The sequence below is a fragment of the Humulus lupulus genome, chromosome 5, assembly GCF_963169125.1.
Source record: "Humulus lupulus chromosome 5, drHumLupu1.1, whole genome shotgun sequence".
In the NCBI taxonomy this organism is placed as follows: domain Eukaryota; kingdom Viridiplantae; phylum Streptophyta; class Magnoliopsida; order Rosales; family Cannabaceae; genus Humulus; species Humulus lupulus.
In genome coordinates, this window is record NC_084797.1 from 172,632,152 (window position 1) to 172,652,903 (window position 20,752).

A 20,752-nucleotide genomic window follows, 5' to 3' on the forward strand; every position below is an offset into this window, starting at 1 on the left:
GATGCACCTTCCTAATATAGATAGTACCCATCAATCCATTTAAGCCCTCTTCAACTGTGTAGTCCCATACCTACACAGTCTTAGAATCATCACACTTGACCTTCCCCAGGCGGTGTGGGATTGCACAGCTTACCCGGTCTTTCCCCTTACGGATCACGAGATTCTGACTGTCACAATCACCACCCCCTTACGGGCCCGACGTGCCCATCGGCCACACTTCTGGCTGGGTCAAGGCTCTGATACCAAGTTGTAACGCCCTGGATAACCAAGACCGTTACACTGTGTGTTTATAAAGTGCCAGACTTGCTAATCAAGTCATTTAAGTAAAATCGTGTTATTGAAACTATAAAGGAACTAGGGTTAAAAACGTTTTGGTCTCAAAAGCCACATTTTCATTAAAAAGTATTATCTGTTACATGGGATCCCAAAAATATCAAGTTCAAAGATCGTTTACAAAAGACTTAGGGTTTATATACAACAACCGGCCATACAAAGCAAAAACAACAGTTAGGTGATCGCTGTCCTGGTCCACTCCTCGATCGTGGCGGTCGAACCGCTGGCTATGTACATTCCACCTTGGAGCTCTCCACCTCAGGCTTGGTCTAGCTTGCCCTTGCCTTTACCTGCACCACGTAGCACCCGTGAGCCAAGGCCCAGCAAGAAAACATAACAACAACAGAGCATGAAAAATTAATAGACAAGTCAACATCTCACTTAGCATCAAATAAACTCAGATATATCATCAGTCAGTATAATCAAGTATTCCACATACTAGGCATTTCAGTTCATAATATACACAATTCACAAACGATAACCAGGGCTAGCACCCTCAGGCTGCTCCCTCTGTTATCCCGTTGTTCTCGGCTCCCAGTGGCCAATCCGCGCCCTGTGTGCTAAAATCATGTACGGCACCCTTAGACCGCTTTTACATGTCCCATGGCGTAATACAAACATTGACACGATGCAACTCTTGGGAGCACTTAGTCCCATCACAATCATGCAACCAGGTGCAGTTTTCTTACCTTTCAATACACTAGTTTATGATGCCACGAAGCCGTGAGCATGGTCCTTTACCTCGAGCCTCTCCAAAGACCTAATCACAACACAAATGAAACATCCTTTGTCATTAATCAATCCAAAACTAATCAATTCAAGGAAGTTAGCTGATGAGATGGTTAGAGCGGGGATAGAGTTAGTGGTGGGCCGGTTGGCTAATATTACTCTACAGTCGACCCTGCTAGAGCGGATCAGAGAGGGACAGTAGGTAGACACTCAGTTATAGAGGGTTAAAGAGGATGTCTTAGCGGGAGTAGCTAAGGACTATTCTGTTTCTGAGGTTGGTTTACTTCGGTATCAGGGACGGATTTGTGTTCCAGCTGATGAGGGGATCAGACGAGAGATACTAGATGATTCTCATACGACGCCGTACTCACTTCATCCGGGTACCACGAAGATGTATCTGGATCTACGGACCTTGTATTGGTGGGCCAGGATGAAGAGGGATGTGGTTGAGTACGTTGCCAGATGTTTGACCTGTCAGCAGGTGAAGGCTGAGCATCAGCGACCAGCAGGGTTGCTTCAGCCATTGGGTATTCCTGAATGGAAATGGGAGGACATTACCATGGACTTTGTGGGAGGTTTACCTAGGACAGTAGGACTTCATGACTCAGTATGGGTGATAGTGGATAGATACACCAAGTCAACTCATTTTCTTCCAGTGAGATCGACCTATACTGTGGATCAGTACACTGAGTTGTATGTGAGGGAGATTGTACGTCTCCATGGAGTTCCTAAGTCTATAGTGTACGCTGATCCCCTCATCAGCTGGAACACAAATCCGTCCCTGATACCGAAGTAAACCAACCTCAGAAACAGAATAGTCCTTAGCTACTCCCGCTAAGACATCCTCTCTAACCCTCTGTAACTGAGTGTCTACCTACTGTCCCTCTCTGATCCGCTCTAGCAGGGTCGACTGTAGAGTAATATTAGCCAACCGGCCCACCACTAACTCTATCCCCGCTCTAACCATCTCATCAGCTAACTTCCTTGAATTGATTAGTTTTGGATTGATTAATGACAAAGGATGTTTCATTTGTGTTGTGATTAGGTCTTTGGAGAGGCTCGAGGTAGAGGACCGTGCTCGCGGCTTCGTGGCATCAGAAACTAGTGTATTGAAAGGTATGAAAATTGCACCCGGTTGCATGATTGTGATGGGACTAAGTGCTCCCGAGAGTTGCATCGTGTCAATGTTGGTATTACGCCATGGGACATGTAAAAGCGGTCTAAGGGTGTCGTACATGATTTTAGCACACAGGGCGCGGATTGGCCACTGCGAGCCGAGAATAACGGGATAACAGAGGGAGCAGCCTGAGGGTGCTAGCCCTGGTTATCGTTTGTGAATTGTGTATATTATGAACTGAAATGCCTAGTATGTGGAATACTTGATTATACTGACTGATGATATATCTGAGTTTATGTGATGTTAAGTGAGATGTTGACTTGTCTATTAGTTGTTCAGGCTCTGTTGTTGTTGTGTTTTCTTGCTGGGCCTTGGCTCACGGGTGCTACGTGGTGCAGGTAAAGGCAAGGGCAAGCTAGACCAAGCCTGAGGTGGAGAGCTCCGAGGTGGAATGTACATAGCCAGCGGTTCGACCGCCACGATCGAGGAGTGGACCAGGACAGGGATCACATAACTGTTGTTTTGCCTTAGTATGGCCGGTTGTTGTATATAAACCCTAAGTCTTTTGTAAACGGTCTTTGAACTTGATATTTTTGGGATCCCATGTAACAGATAATACTTTTTAATGAAAATGTGGCTTTTGAGACCAAAACGTTTTTAACCCTAGTTCCTTTATAGTTTCAATAACACGATTTTACTTAAATGACTTGATTAGCACGTTTGGTACTTTATAAACACACAGTGTAACGCTGTTGATTATCCATAGCGTTACATAGAAAGTCTACATCTAAGTATTGCACAATTATATGGGGATGCAAGAAGTAGTACATAAGCCGAGTATAGAGCCATCACCCATGGAATGCGCGAAGAAATATGGATTAAACGCCTATTAGGAGAATTGAAGATCGAATATGAAGCCCCCATTCAGTTCTACTGTGATATTTAGTCTGCCATTAGTATTGCACTATAACGCCCTGGATAGCCAAGACCGTTACACTATGTGTTTATAAAGTGTTAGACTTGCTAATTAAGTCATTTAATTTAAAACGTGTTACTGAAACTATAAAGGAACTAGGGTTAAAACATTTTGGTCTCAAAAGCCACATTTTCATTAAGAAACATTTCCTGTTCACACGGGATCCCAAAAACATTAAGATTAAGGACCGTTTACAAAGAAATAAGGTTTAGATACAATATCAAGCCATATTAAGGCAAAACAAACAGTTAGGCAATCCCTGTCCTGATCCACTCCTCGACCATGGCGATCAAACAGCTAGCAATGTACATTCAACCCCGCAGCTCTCCATCTCAGGATTGGTCCAGCTTGCCCTTGCCTTTACCTGCACCACGTAGCACCCGTGAGCCAAGCCCAGCAAGAAAACACAACAACAGAGCATAAGCAATCAACAGACAAATCAATATCCCATATTGCATCACATATTCTCAACCATATAATCATTCAGTATAATCAAGAATTCAACATACTAAACATATCAACTCATATCATATATCAGTTCACAGATGATAACTAGGGCTAGCGCCCTCAGTCCGCTCCCTCCGTTATCCCACTGACTCCGGCCCGCTTAAACCGAGCTCAGTGAATATTAAGCTATCCTCGGCTACCAGTGGACAAGCCGCGCCATGTGCGCAAATATTGTGTACGGCACCCTTAGGCCAATATCACATGTCCCATGGTGTAATACCATCATTGACATAATACAAGTTTTGGGAGCACTTAGTCCCATCACAATCATATAACTAGGTGCAGTTTTCTTACCTTTCGATTCGCCAGCTTTGATCCCTCGACTCCTTGAGCACGATCCCCCTCGAGCCCTAGCGTTCACCTAAACACAACCATAGGCCAAAGTCATCATCAATACTCAAGTATAAAACCTAGCCTCGGGGCCAATCCCGAGCCCCCGGGAAGTCCTAGTTCCACCAAACAAGGTGGTGGAATCAAACCCCAAATCCTTGGTCAAAAACCCTTGCAAACAACCCTAAAATCCCCTTCTGAAAATAGGGCAGCGCTACAGCGCTCTTAGAAGGGTGCTACAGCGCTACAAACAGAAGCAAAGTCCCCTCAGCATGCATGGCCTAGCGCTACAGTGCCCAAAGGCTAGCGCTGTAGCGCTAGTCACAGATAGGCAAACTCCAAATTTCCCTTCCTGCGATTTCCTCGAACCAAACTCAACCAAAACTTCTCCAAAGCTTTACCGAACTCAAAAAAAACCTTATGAACATACTCCACTCATCCCAAGCACCCCAAATACTCAAAACCCAATCACATGCATCTCTAATCCCAAAATTCACCATAGCTGACCCTAAGCTCAGAAACTAAGAAGGAACTAGTCAAAACACCAGAGTTAGAAGATTAGAGTTTATACCTTTGATGGAACTTCGACCTCAAGTTTCCTCTAGACCTCCTTCGCTTGCTCTTCCTCCACCCTTGGCTCCAACTTCCCTAGAATTCCCCATCAACACAACTTAGATATCTTTGCTAAAAACCAAAACCAGAACTGAAGGAATTACAGAATTTTACCTCAAGTGATGGCCTAACCTTTCTAAACCATTGTCAAATCCTCAAGATTAGCTCAGAAACCTTATGGCTTAGTTGACCTAGCTCCCCTCTGAATTTTTCTCCAAGAAAACGCCCAGAAATGGTGAAGGCGATCACCAACCGACTCCTAGGAAAACAACTCTGTTTTTCCTTCCTTTTCTTTTTCCTTTCTTTTCCTTCTTTTCTTTTCAGACTTCTATTACATTCTACCACTTCCACTAACATAAAGCCTTAGCATATCTATCCCTAACAAGCCAAATGACCTTAATGCCCTCCTCTTTATTTCTAATCCTTAATTCCACTTAAGGGCATTCTAGTCATTTTAGCCAATTCCCGCTAATTCCTCGAGTGTCTCAAATATTTACTGCTTAATTCCCGATACCTAACTAATCACCAATAATATTCCTTGATGTCAAAATAGACTCCAATATACCTACTGAATTCCCATTTATACCTCCAGGCTCACCCCGAGCCGGGTATAAATCCCCGCCATGACTATTTTGCTACTTTGCTCACTAGGGTCATCTCGAGTCACAGATCATGAATATATCCACAGAATAATGTGGTCTCAAGAATTATCACATATATCAATACAGTTATGCCCATACTGGCCAAAATTACGATTATGCCCTTCTAACCTAATCAGGGCCTACATGCATACTAGTACACATAGTCATGCGTCTCAAATATTCAAATAGTCATATATCATGCTTTAAATCATAATCATGCATTTACTCATCAAAGTCACACATAATTCCCATTATGCCCTCCAGGCACACTAATTAAGGCCCTTAAGCCTTGTTAGCGAATTTGGGTCGTTACATGCACATAACCCTATACATCATGACAGAACTAAACACATTGAAATGGACCGACACTTTATTAAAGAGAAGATTGATGGAGGAACTATCATAATCAAATATGTACAGACGGATCAACAGTTGGTTGATATTCTCACAAAAGGGTTATCCGAACGAGTTTTTGATTTTCTAGTAAACAAGCTTGGACTCATCAACATCTATAGTCTAGCTTGAGGGGGAGTGTTGACAGATAAGAGAAAATCAAAGGAAATCAAATCCTGCTATTGACGATGAAATCTCGTCAACGAAATTAGATCGGAAAGCTCAAAGGTAAGTCAGGTGATATTTATATAAGAACTTAGGATAAACTTTAAGGACAAGTAAAAACAGATCAACAATGGAGCAAGCCTCTTTATATTTCTCAATAGCCTCTGCATACAATGAATTCTCCAACCCCCTTAAATGTTGAAGAGCGGTTCCTTTTATAGGGGGCTCTAATGGCCCTTGATACATTGTGGTCCATGGGACAAATTTGTACACAAGTACGCTATCAGGAGAGTGGTATCAGAAGTAGTGGTGTCAACTCTGGTACATGGACAGAGTTTGTGGGAGCACCTCAGCTTTTGTACTCGGTTATGCCTCCAGTACTTGCCTTGTACGGGTGTCAGAGATGGGCTGGTGAGGACCACAATAGGTACCTCATTTGTACAACCACTATCTGTCTGGTATGAATACCCTGTCCGTACTCTGATTCATTCCAACTTTGCATGAACCGCTATGAGGCTTCCCCACTTCATTCTCAAGGGTACGTGAAATAGGTTCTTGACCATACCTCACGTTAGACTCCCAGCAAGAGTGGTGTCCCGTCATTAGCTCCTATCAAGGGGAGCGACTAAGCCCCTCCAACGAGGCCCACTATGTAGGCAACTCTTAGTGGCACGGACATGACGTGTCGAGGTGGGGGTGTCTTTCGCGAGCCCCTGGCGCAATGTGAGAGAGGCGTTGGCCTCGCGAGCCCTTGGCGCGGCAGGTTTGCGGGCGAGGCTTGGGCGTGGTGTCGGCCTCATGACCCCCTGGCGCGACTGATGCGTGGGCGAGGCATTAGCCTCACGCGGGGCACTCGTGTGCGCGCTGCGTGAGGCAAGGCGGTGCCTCGCGTGGAGCTGTCGGGTGCGCGCGACATGAGGCGAGCCGGTGCCTCGCGTGGGGCTGTTGAGTACGCGCGACATGAGGTGAGGCGGGGCCTCATGGGGAGCTGTCGGGTGCGCGCGGCGTGAGGCAAGGCGGTGTCTCGCGTGGGGCTGTTGGGTGCGCAAAGCATGAGGTGAGGCGGGGCCTCGCGTGGGGCTGTTGGGTGTGTGCGGCGTGAGGCTAGGCTGTGCCTCGCGTGGGGCCCTTGGGTGCGCACGGGGGACACGAGGTGGGGCCTCGCGTGCATGGCTGGCGTGCGCCGCCAAGTTGCCACACGAACGGCCGCGTGTAGTGAGACCCTTGTGGCCTTGGTAGGCACTCATGCATGTTGGACACCCTTGCATGGCGAGGCTCTCGGGGAAAAATATTGGGTCACTTTGATTTCCTGGGGCTGATAAGGGTTAACCTCCATATTTTCCCTTGGTGGAATCTGAGCATCCACATATTACAACCATGGACTTAGAGATTTTTTCTTTTTGGTGGATTTTTGGCATCAACACTTTCCCCCAGTCTATAGGGAGGCCTTTAGGCGTTCTTGTAGACCCTTCTCTCCCTTTTTATCGTAGATATATATATTTTTATTAATTATGATCGAGGTCCTTTGGAACCCACGCGAAAGGGGGTTCAGTAGGTCTCTCTTTGGTGCACCTTGATTGTATCTATAAGGATATATTGATCCCGTGGGTTCTAGTTATCCTTTTTGCATACTTTTGCGCACGCTTATTACTTTTTGCGAGAAACATCCTTCTCGTCATTAGGCATAGTACTATTTTTGCAAGCATCTTCTTTGAGACCCTTTTTGCAAGCGTCTTCTTTGAGAACCTTTTTGGAAGCGTCTACTTTGAGACCCTTTTTGCAGACATCTACTTTTGAGACCCTTTTTGCAAGCGTCTACTTTGGAGACCCTTTTTGCAGGCATCTACTTTTGAGACCCTTTTTCAAGCATCTAATTTTGAGACCCTTTTGGCAAACGTCTACTTTTGAGACCTCTTTTGCAAGCGTCTACGTTTGAGACCCTTTTTGCAAGCGTCTACTTTGGAGACCCTTTTTGTAGGCATCTACTTTTGAGATCTCTTTTGCAAGCGTCTACTTTTGAGACCCTTTTTGCAATTTTTGAGGTGACCTCCCCCCGAGTCGGGACTTTCATGGCTAGAGGGTCTTCGTTCAATCTCAAACTCGTTCAGAAGCCCCTCTAGCGCGATGCCCCCTTCTATATGGAATCTCCAGTCGTATTGGTAGGAGGGCAGCTGGAGGAGGGTTTGCTTTCTTCAACATAGAAGTTCTTATGGCCCTCTTCCACACGTATGTACTTCTGTGCTCTCTCTCGAAGTCATCCCAATTCGAAACTTCTCTTTTGACCATGCTCCCCCACAACTTGCTTCCTGGACAAACTCCGGCTGTAATAGCCATCTTGTGCTCCACTTTGGTTAAACCTTCCACCTTTGTTGCTCCTATACTGAACCTATGGATGTAGTCTTTTAGACTTTCATTCTCGCCTTGCTTTATGTTAGCGAGGCTGGTAGTTGGCATGACGTAATCACAGGCTGCATGGTGTTGCTGAAGAAATTCATCAGAGAATTGTTGCCATGACTCGATTGTTCCTGGCCTTAACCTCTTGAACAACTTGTACGCCACTCCTTTAAGTGTAATGACAAAGCAATGACACTTTGCCTTGTTATTGACCCCTCTTAACCTCATCAAGTTATTGAAGGAGTCTAAGTGATATTTTGGGTCTGTAGTTCCCTCGTACGGAGTCATGCGAGGCTCTTTGAAGCCAGTGGGCATTTGCTCAGCCTGAATCTCTCTTGTGAAGGGTGAATCACGGTCGAATTCTTCATCATCCATGTGCCCCCCAAGTGCAGTGATGATCTTGCCTCGAGGGCTTCGTATTTCGGTGTCTAGTCCCCTCCTCTTTTTGCATAAGGAGTTTTGCGGGTTCCCGGGCAAATCCCTTGCCATGGTTGTGTTCCTCGAGGGAACCGCGGGGGGTGCATTTCTTACTTCTGACCTCTTCCCATGGAGCTCTGTTCTTAGGCCAGGGGATGCCTCTTTTGAGGGGACTTGACCCTGTTCTTACGACCATCACCTTCCCTCCGTCTTTGCTCTTGGGGACATTTCGTCGGCCTAGGTCCCCCCTAGTACCTTGTCTGGGGGGTCTTACAGGTGGAAAGTTGGGTTCCCCCATCGTCTATGGGGACAGTGCTTTCCCCTTTTTCATGCTCCGTCCCTTTATGCTTAGGGAGGGGTCTGCCTGACTTCCCATGCAGTAGGTTGTTTAAAACCTCCTGCATGTTCTCTATCGCGGTTTCCAGCTTTCGAGTATTTTTATGCAAATTCTGAATCTCACCCTTGTAGAAGCGCGTCCTTGAGCTGGAACTTACCGAGCATACCCTGGGACCCTTGCCTGCCCAGAGCGTCGAGGGACCGGGGTCCTGGTGGCCTAAGCGTGGCGTCAACGGGGGTCGGTTAAGTGGATATACTAGTGGCTCTGAATGACCTCCGTCGGGCTGGATAGCTGGGGACGATGCTTCCCTCTCCTCCCCTAGGGGAAGAGGTTCTTCTGGTCCACCTCCATGCTTGGGCAGAGAGGGGTCTTTCTTAGAAGCCCTCCGCTCTACCTCGTCTCGGCGAACCTCATCCTCTTGTATTTTCCATAGGCGTTTTGAATGTCTTAGCATCTTTCTTTGTTGGAAGTGATGGAAGAAAACTTGCTTGATGCTTGTTCTTCCCACAGACGGCGCCAAACTGTTGACGGTGAAATCTCATCAACGAAATTATATCGGAAAACTCAAAGGTAAGTCAGGTGATATTTATATAAGAACTTAGGATAAACTTTAAGGACAAGTAAAAACAGATCAACAATGGAGCAAGCCTCTGTATATTTCTCAATAGCCTCTGCATACAATGAATTCTCCAACCCCCCTCAATGTTGAAGAGGGGTTCCTTTTATAGGGGGCTCTAATGGCCCCAGATACATTGTGATCCATGGGACCAATTTGTACACAAGTACGTTATCAGGAGAGTGGTATCAGATGTAGTGGTGTCGGCTCTGGTACATGGTCAGAGTTTGTGGGAGAACCTTAGCTTTTGTACTCGGTTATGCCTCCACTACTTGCCTTGTACGGGTGTCAGAGATGGGCTGGTGAGGACCACAACACGTACCTCATTTGTACGACCACTATCTGTCTGGTACGAATACCCTGTCCGTACTCTGATTCCTTCGGACTTTGCATGAACCGCTATGAGGCTTCCCCACTTCATTCTCAAGGGTGCGTGAAATAGGATCTTGTCCTTACCTCACGTTAGACCCCCAGCAAGAGTGGTGTCCCGTCATCAGCTCCTATCAAGGGGAGCGACTAAGCCCCACCAACGAGGCCCACTATGTAGGCAACTCTTAGTGGCATAGACATGACGTGCTGAGGTGGGGCTATCTCTCGCGAGCCCCTGGCGAAACGTGGGAGAGGTGTTGGCCTCGCAAGCCCTTGGCGCGGCAGGTGCGCGGGTGTAACGCCCTGGCTACCCCAGAACAGTTACGGAGAACGGTGAACCGGAAATTTGACTCGCTACCCAAGTCCTTTGGCTAAAAACGTGATCTAAGTGTTATTATCAGGTTAAGGTGGAAAACCAGTAAAAGGAAAGGGTACATTTCATTAAGTAAATAAACTGCTCATGAGCCTTTTAAAATGTTTACAAGTAGTTCGTATTACAAAAGAGTCGCTACAGTTTCATATTTACAATCCCCGCCGGCCTAAGCGGCAAAAATAGGGTAAACCCCTAGTCCCTCTGAGAACTCCTTGACCGTGGCGGTCAAGCGGCCCTGTATGTACATTTCATCGCCCAAGCTCTCCACTCAAGGCTGGCCAAGCTTTTCCTTTCCTTTACCTGCACCACGTAGCACCCATGAGCCAAGGCCCAGCAAGAAAACACAATAAGATACGGTATATTATCAACAACGATCATAATAATCATCCAGGACTATCAGTCCAACAAATAAGTGACAATAGCCAAAAGTCACAGTAATGAGCATCGCTCCCTCTAGCCATGTGACGATAGGGTCACCAGGGCTTAATCGATAAGTGTTTCATTCATAAGTTTGTTCAGGATAGGTGCATGGTGATTGGTCACCAACATAACCTTCCTCACGACTCTAGAGTCGAAACTATGGACAACGTCCCTTAGCCACGTGACAAACGGTCACCGGGGTCATATACCTTGGCTATAGTCATCTGGTCATAGACCAGGCAAGCGCTTATAAGTTCATCGACCTTAGGGCCAGTCCCGCATTAATGCCATAGAGCCATTCAATGCGTGATCATCGACTTTAGAGTCGGTCCCTGACTAGTCAGTGTCTTAAACAGGTGATCATCATTGATTAGCATTTAATATGCAATCCACGTTCACGTATATCAACCAACATGCTTCAATATCAAACCATGCATGTCATATACCTTTACAGGGTGCAACTGTATTCATACACTGTTTTCTTACCTCAAGTTCGAGCGAGAAGTATGATAAAGACGACCCCTGAGAACGATCGGTCTTTTAGTTCCTTAGCGGTTACCTAATCACAACCAATTATAACCTCCATTAATGAGAATCCACAATAATAGGGTCTTAACCTAAGCACCATCCCCGGGACCTCGAAACATGCCCACACGGTGAGTAGAATCGATCCCGGGCCTTAAGGATTGAAACCACCAAGTCAAAAACCCTTAAAAACACTCAAAACGGGGTTTGGAAGGAACAGGGTAGCGCTACAGCGCTCAACCCCTAGCGCTACAGCGCTATACCCAGAACCGCCCAAGTGCCAGAAACCCTCCTGAGGAGCGCTATAGCGCCCTAGGGTGGGCGCTGTAGCGCTACCTCCAGCCCAAAACTTCCCTGAACTGACCTTCTTCATCTCCTTCGATTCTAACTCGATGCCCAAGCTTCCAAAGCCTATTCTTGATGCCAAATGAACCCAAAAACCATCCCAACACATCCCAAACATCACAAGCATGGGAACCCTAGCCAAAACTCCCAACAAAACCCATGAATTCACCTTAAACATTTCAGCTGCAAAACAAAACTAAAACAGAGCAAACCAGAGAAACTATGGCTAGAAACTTACCCAAAGCTTGGCTTACGAAGCTCTTCAATAGTGGAACACACTCCCAAACTCCCAAGGCTTGCTTCCCAAGCTAGAATCCTCAAAGTTGGCTCAAAAACCACAAAGAACAGAGAGAAAAAGAAGGTACGGGAGAACTCTCAAAGATACTCTGTTTTTCCATCACCTTTTTCAGCTAAATAAAGTTATATCTATCCTAGTGGTGAAATGACCATTTTACCCCTAGGTCAATTAATGGTTTCTAAAGACTCCCAAGGGCATTTTTGGTACTTTCCTCTTAACTCGTTAATCATAATTAACGCTCTCCAATTCCCGTTATTCTCAATAATCTCAAACACCAATAGTTCACATCCCGTTACCCTTTATCTCCCGGTAACGCTCTAATCATCAAAATCACCCCGAGACTCAATCCAAGTCCCGACACTTAATCCCGTTGTGACTAAACCGCTAATCAATCATCTACGATCGTCTCATGTCGAACAGCATGAACAAACCCACATCATAATGTGGTCTCAACATATATCACCGACATGCGTACAATTAACATTATACTATAATATAATTCTCATAAATATGCATAAACACATTTAATAACGTAATTAAACAATTATGGCCCTCCCGGCCTACTAATCCGGCCGTTAAACCACATTAGGGAATGCGGGGCATTACAACTATCCCCTCCTTACAGAAATTTCGTCCTCGAAATTTACCTGAACAGCTCGGGATACTGACTCCGCATATCAGACTCCAGCTCCCAGGTCGCCTCCTCGACCCTGCTGTTCCTCCACAATACCTTAACCAAAGGTATTGTCTTATTCCTGAGGACCTTATCCTTCTGATCAAGTATCTGAACAGGCTGCTCCTCAAAGGAGAGATCTGGCTCAAGCTCCAGATCCTCATAACTCAAAACATGTCTCTCATCAGATACATACCTCCGAAGAAAGGATACATGAAACACATTATGCACGGCCGACAACGCCGGAGGCAAAGCTAGCCTGTAAGCCACTTGACCAATCCTCTCCAAGATCTCAAATGGACCTACAAACCTGGGACTCAGCTTGCCTTTCTTCCCAAACCTTCTCACCCCTTTCCATGGCGAGACCCTAAGGAAGACATAGTCTCCTACCTGGAACTCCACGTTCCTGCGTTTGGGATCTGCATAGCTCTTCTGTCTACTCTGAGAAGTAAGCATCCGAGCTCTAATCTTATCAATAGCCTCACTGGTCCTCTGAACTGCCTCAGGACCTAAGTATCTCCTTTCACCTGTCTCATCCCAATGAATGGGAGATCTACACTTCCTACCATATAGCATCTCATAAGGTGCAACTCCAATGGTAGACTGATAACTGTTATTATAGGAGAACTCTATCAAAGCCAGATACTTACTCCATGATCCACCAAAGTCCAGCACACATGCCCGTAGCATGTCCTCCAGTATCTGGATCGTCCTCTCAGACTGCCCATCTGTCTGAGGATGATAAGCTGTACTGAACTTCAGTCGTGTACCCATGGCTGTCTGTAAACTCTTCCAAAACTTGGAAGTGAATGTAGGGTCCCGATCTGACACGATCGACCTAGGAGCTCCATGGAGGCGCACGATCTCTCTCACATAGAGATCTGCATACTGGTCAACAGTATAAGTAGTCCTCACTGGTAGAAAGTGAGCTGACTTGGTATAGCGATCCACTATTACCCAAATGGAATCATGCTGACCAACAGTCCTGGGCAAGCCCACCACAAAGTCCATTGTGATGTCTTCCCACTTCCACTCTGGGATATCCAGAGGCTGCAATAACCCTGCCGGCCTCTGATGCTCAGCCTTGACCTGTTGACAAGTCAAGCACTTAGCCACGTACTCTACTACATCTCTCTTCATCCCTGGCCACCAATACAACGATCTTACATCCTGATACATCTTCGTGGTGCCTGGATGCAAAGAGTAAGGTGTAGTATGAGATTCATCCAGAATCTCCCGCCTCAATGCAGTGTCTAATGGAACACATATCCGTCCCTTGTATCTCAACAACCCCAAATCAGACACTGTATAATCCCTGGATACTCCAGCCAAGACATCCTCTCTAATCCTGATCAGCTGTGGATCACACAACTGACCCTCTTTAATCCTCTCTAGCAGCGTAGACTGTAGCGTAACATTGACCAACTGGCCCACCAGCAACTCTATATCAGCTCTGGTCATATCGTCAGCTAACTCTCTGGCTATCAGCCTAATACCATGAATCTGTCCCGGACCCTTCCGACTTAAAGCATCAGCTACCACGTTGGCTTTCCCTGGGTGATACAGAATCTCACAATCATAATCGTTTACTAACTCTAGCCAACGCCTCTGCCTCATGTTCAAGTCCTTCTGAGTAAAGAAATACTTCAAGCTCTTGTGATTTGTATAAATCTCACACTTCTCTCCATAGAGATAGTGCCTCCATATCTTTAAAGCAAAAACCACCGCCGCCAACTCTAAATCATGGGTAGGATACCTCTTCTCGTACTCCTTCAGCTGACGAGAAGCATAAGCTATAACTCTCTCTGATTGCATCAAAACACAGCCCAAACCCTGATGAGAAGCATCGCAGTATATCACAAACTTCTCCTGGTCTGTCGGAAGACTCAGAACTGGAGCTGTAATCAACCTCAGCTTCTGCCTGAGTCAATGCAAACACTCGCGCTGGGGCCGAGCTATCTGCCTTCCTGGGCTCTTCCTTTCTTGCCTTAGGGCAATCCTTTTTCAGATGACCTACTGCTCCACAAGAGAAGCAGGCCCTTGCCTTACACTCTCCCAAGTGATGTCTCTTGCATTTAGGACACTCGGGATAAGACCTCCAGGCTTCACTGCCCCCAAGACGACCTATTGTAACACCACGAGGTCTCCTGTCAGGACCTGGAACTGGGAAGGTGTCAGGAACCTTCCTCTTCTGATCATTGGGGCCAACACCCCTACCAGAACCCACAAATGGAGGACCTGGCCTCCTGAAATCCCTTCTGGCTGCATTCTCACGCCAGATCTTAATCTCTGCAGTTTCAGCTGTAAGTGCCTTCTCCACCGCCTGTGCATAAGTAGTGACTCCTGCCACAGTGGTGATGCGCACATCTCAGGCTAACCTAGGCTGTAGCCCCTGTAAGAAACACTCTCTCCTGGTCCCATCAGTGGGCACCAGCTCCTTGGCAAACTTTGCCAAACGGTCAAACCTTAAGGCATACTCGGTTACTGATAAGTTTCCCTGAAGTAGCCTCATAAATTCATCAGCCTTCGCCGCTCTAATGGCGTCATTGTAATACTTTTCATTGAACAAGGTCTGAAATTCCTCCCAGCTCAGGAGATTAACATCCTTGGTCTGGCCAACCACTTCCCACCATATCTGGGCATCTTCCCGAAACATATAGGCAGCACAGGCCACCCTCTCATTACCAACTACCCTCATAAAGTCAAGCATAGTGGTAAGCATGCTCATCCGTTGTTCAGCTTTGGTAGGATCGGCACTGCCTTCAAACACAGGAGGTTTTTTGTTTCCTGAACCGCTCATAAAGAGGTTCCAATCTGTTTTCAACCCCAGGCAGTGGCACAATAACTGGCACTGACACAGAAGGTGCCTCTGCAACACTGGCCACTACAGGCACTTGCTGCTGTCTTAGGAGACGAAGCTCCTCTCCCTGTTTTACCACTATAGCCTGCAAATCATCAAACAACTGTTGCCAGTTTGCAGGTGCTGGCTGTGGAACCTGAGATTGGTCATTCTCTTGACCCTGACTGTTATTATTCTGGCCTAGATCACTCTGGCCAGCTGACATGTCTGTCTGTCCTTAGTTCATTCTGTCACTAATACCTTACTGAAACAATAATCAATACGGCCAGTCAGGTAGTAATAACTAAACCTCTTGCCGCCTCACGGTCCAAGAACAACAGACAACTATTACATTCCACAGTCATTCAGTATTCACAAGCAGATACATGTTTATGGCACTCAGCACTTAGCATGTATCACATAATAACTTATAAACAACCATGCTAATAAGCAGGCGCCAGCAATCTCAGTACTAATTAGTACACATTTGCTGAAGATATAATATCTCAGGGCACAAGCTCAACATAATATCTCATGCACACAGGTAAAGCATATATATCACATTTAAACAATTATACATGTAACCACTTAGATAGTTACCAAACCATGAGTCGAGCTTGTCTTCGGCGATGTGTGTACATACCCAGCCAGTCTACCGGAACCCTAACCTTGGCATGCTCTGATACCAAGTTGTAACGCCCTGGCTACCCCAGAACAGTTACGGAGAACGGTGAACCGGAAATTTGACTCGCTACCCGAGTCCTTTGGCTAAAAACGTGATCTAAGTATTATTATCAGGTTAAGGTGGAAAACCAGTAAAAGGAAAGGGTACATTTCATTAAGTAAATAAACTGCTCATGAGCCTTTTAAAATGTTTACAAGTAGTTCGTATTACAAAAGAGTCGCTACAGTTTCATATTTACAATCCCCGCCGGCCTAAGCGGCAAAAATAGGGTAAACCCCTAGTCCCTCTGAGAACTCCTTGACCGTGGCGGTCAAGCGGCCCTGTATGTACATTTCATCGCCCAAGCTCTGCACTCAAGGCTGGCCAAGCTTTTCCTTTCCTTTACCTGCACCACGTAGCATCCATGAGCCAAGGCCCAACAAGAAAACACAATAAGATACGGTATATTATCAACAACGATCATAATAATCATCCAGGACTATCAGTCCAAAAAATAGGTGACAATAGCCAAAAGTCACAGTAATGAGCATCGCTCCCTCTAGCCATGTGACGATAGGGTCACCAGGGCTTAATCGATAAGTGTTTCATTCATAAGTTTGTTCAGGACAGGTGCATGGTGATTGGTCACCAACATAACCTTCCTCACGACTCTAGAGTCGAAACTATGGACAACGTCCCTTAGCCACGTGACAAACGGTCACCAGGGTCATATACCTTGGCTATAGTCATCTGGTCATAGACCAGGCAAGCGCTTATAAGTTCATCGACCTTAGGGCCGGTCCCGCATTAATGCCATAGAGCCATTCAATGCGTGATCATCGACTTTAGAGTCGGTCCATGACTAGTCAGTGCCTTAAACAGGTGATCATCATTGATTAGCATTTAATATGCAATCCACGTTCACGTATATCAACCAACATGCTTCAATATCAAACCATGCATGTCATATACCTTTACAGGGTGCAACTGTATTCATACACTGTTTTCTTACCTCAAGTTCGAGCGAGAAGTATGATAAAGACGACCCCTGAGAACGATCGGTCTTTTAGTTCCTTAGCGGTTACCTAATCACAACCAATTATAACCTCCATTAATGAGAATCCACAATAATAGGGTCTTAACCTAAGCACCATCCCCGGGACCTCGAAACATGCCCACACGGTGAGTAGAATCGATCCCGGGCCTTAAGGATTGAAACCACCAAGTCAAAAACCCTTAAAAACACTCAAAATGGGGTTTGGAAGGAACAGGGTAGCGCTACAGCGCTCAACCCCTAGCGCTACAGCGCTATACCCAGAACCGCCCAAGTGCCAGATACCCTCCTGAGGAGCGCTATAGCGCCCTAGGGTGGGCGCTGTAGCGCTACCTCCAGCCCAAAACTTCCCTGAACCGACCTTCTTCATCTCCTTCGATTCTAACTCGATTCCCAAGCTTCCAAAGCTTATTCTTGATGCCAAATGAACCCAAAAACCATCCCAACACATCCCAAACATCACAAGCATGGGAACCCTAGCCAAAACTCCCAAAAAAACCCATGAATTCACCTTAAACATTTCAGCTGCAAAACAAAACTAAAACAGAGCAAACCAGAGAAACTATGGCTAGAAACTTACCCAAAGCTTGTGCCTCGCGCGGGGCACTTGGGTGCGCAGGGGGGACGCGAGGCGGGGCCTCGTGTTCGTGGCTAGCGTGCGCAGCCAAGTTGCCACACGGATGACTGCATGTAGTGAGACCCTTTTGGCCTTGGCAGGCACTCATGCATGTTGGGCACCCTTGCATGGCGAGGCTCTCGGGCCTCTCGGGGCATCCTCTTTAAGGCTTCCTATGAGAAATGGGTTGCGAGGAAAAATACTGGGTCGTTTTGATTGCCTGGGGCTGATGAGGGTTAACCTCCATATTTTCCCTTGGTGGAATCTGAGCATCAACATATTACAACCATGGACTTAGAGATTTTTTCTTTTTGGTGGATTTTTGGCATCTGCACCTGCGATTTGATTGTAGCTGTAAAACTAATAGTTTCCTTATTTAGAAGATTTGTAATTATCTTTGTAATTTGTAGTTTATTCTGTAATTAAGAAGATTAGGTGTATAAACCCTATAAATAGGATTGCATTTTTCTGATGGAATACATAGAAAGAAGAATTTTTTTCTTACAAACTTCTATACATTCTCTAGCAGCGAGTTGATTTCCTCTCACAGTACATATACCTGAAGATGAGGGAAACTTTATTGCTAAATGAAAAATTGAAGTAATGACTTAGAATGTCATCAATGTGGGTCTTCCCAATGATGCATTGTAAGCAGCATTAACAATCAATTACTACAAATTTGAGCATTTTGGCTACAACTCATGCGTTTTCCCCTAATGTCACCACAAGCTCAATGGTGCCTATGGCTGCCATTCCCTATCATGAAAATCCATAGAGGGTCATTGAGGTCGCCTTAATATCGGCTACTGATAGCCCCATCTTTTCAATTGGCAACTGAATAACACATTTATGGAGTTCCCATTATTTATCAGTATCCTTCACACTCTTCTATTGGCGAGCTGAATAGTTATCACCAGCTGGTCATTATGCAGGAATTGGACGTGGCTAGTATCCTCTTCTGTAAAAATGATTGGTTGTTTTTCTAATCATTGTTGTTTTGATAACCTCTATTACGACTTGAATTTTGTGCCATCATGTGTCTTCAGCCTCTGGATATACCTTTTACGGGCTTCGTTCTTCGTTCCTGCTAAATGAGGCCCTTCAGCAATAGTGGCTATTTCTCCAGGGGTGATCTGATTTCCTTGAGCTAGTTGAGGGTTGGTCTGGTATGCTTGAGCCGGTTGAGGGTTCTGCTCTGCTGGTTGATTAAAAGCTGCCCATTTTTTGAGCATATCGTGCTAACGTTCCATCCCGGATGAAAGTCTTGATCTCATATTTCTATTGATGACAGTCGTCAGTGTTGTGGTTGATGTCATTATGATACCGACAAAACTTAGATAGATATCTCTTTGCCCTTTGATGCCTCAACGGATCTGGTTTCGTCCATGGAAGGAGAGTAGAATTTTCCAAGAAGATACGTTCTCGCGTATCTGTCAGATCGATATAAGCAGTGTAGATGGAGTTATACTTCTCCCTGGGCTTATTATTTTTAGAGGTGCTCTGGTCGCCCTCACCATTCCCTTTCTGTTTATTCCCTCGACTGGTTAGTTTGAGTAGGAGGCTGAGCCACAGCAGCAACATCCTTTTCTGCACCAGCAGGCTGAATGGGGGTATGGTTGGTTCCTACAATAACAAATTCTGCCTCTTCTAAGTTTATCCATTCATGAGCTCGAGCCAAGAACTCATCTACACTCTTTGCTCCTTTTATATGGAGTTCCTTCCACAAATCTCTTCCTATGGTAATTCCCTTCCTCATAGCAATGAGTTTAGAGCTATCATCAGCGTCTCCAGCTCGGGCCACTGCATTTGTGAATAGGATGAGATAGGACTTCAGGGATTCACTGGGTTGTTGCTTGATGTTAGCCAATGAATCAGCCTCTGCTCAGACCTCTTTCGCTGCCCAAAATTATCCCTTGAACTTTGAGGAAATTTTTTTCCAGGAGGTAATTGAATTTTTTTTTTTTATATATATTTATTGAATGACAGTTTGGCCAATCCAGTTGGTGTTGCAAGGAACATAATACACCTTAGGTCGAAATTTACATTTTGGGCCATCATTAGTGTGTTGAAGGTCCCTAGGTGATTGGACGAATCAGTGGTTCCATTATATGTGGGCATGGTCGGCATCCTGAAGCCAATAGAATACGGAGCTGCCGCAATATGAGGAGCAAAAGGCTCGAGCTCCTCATCAAAATCACTGTCATCGATGTTCTTTCCAAACTAGAGTCTTTTCATCTACTCCTCCATTAAGACTAGCCGTCGAGGGTTGGATCCTTGGTCTCAAGGTTATTTGGTAGCTGGTTACCAGCGGTCATCCTGTTGTACTTGTTAGACGGGTTATTATCCCTCAAAGCTTGAGCTCGATTTGGCGGGACATTCCCATTGTCACTTACAATAGATGGATCTCCCCTAGTCTAAGTATAACTCAAATCATCATGGTGAGCCAGATGTCCTTTTTGCATGTTCAGAGGGTCTCACAAGTCGAATTGCAGGTTGGGGTGAAGACTTTGTGTGGAGCTTAGCTGATTCCTTAGGTCACTCTTGTGCTTATGGGAATTCAGATTATGAGCATTCCTGGACCTACCTCCGTGCTGACTCTTTGTCCAATAGCTCCCATCGGTGAAGCTTACAGCTCGTGCTTGGGGTAGAAAATCTGGATTATTGGTGCGATATCATAGGATATAAGTGTCTTCTGAGGAGGTAGGATTTCTCCTATTGTTCCCTCTCATTGGAGCATTCCTCCGTGGGCAAGGAGGCACCAGATGTTGAATGGGTGATGGAGGATGCCTAATTGGTGAGGCTATCCTTGTCCCATCAGGGTGCATGTAACGCCCTACTTCCTTAGAGCCGTTACTAAGTGAGTTTTTAAGCCAAAACAGTGCAATGAACTCGCTAACCGAGGTTTTGAAACAAAAGTGTGACTAATAAAAAGTTAAGGCTGTAATCTTTGAAAATGCGTTGACTCAATAAGACTTCTAGTATTAAACAATTGGGATCCCAAAATAGGGT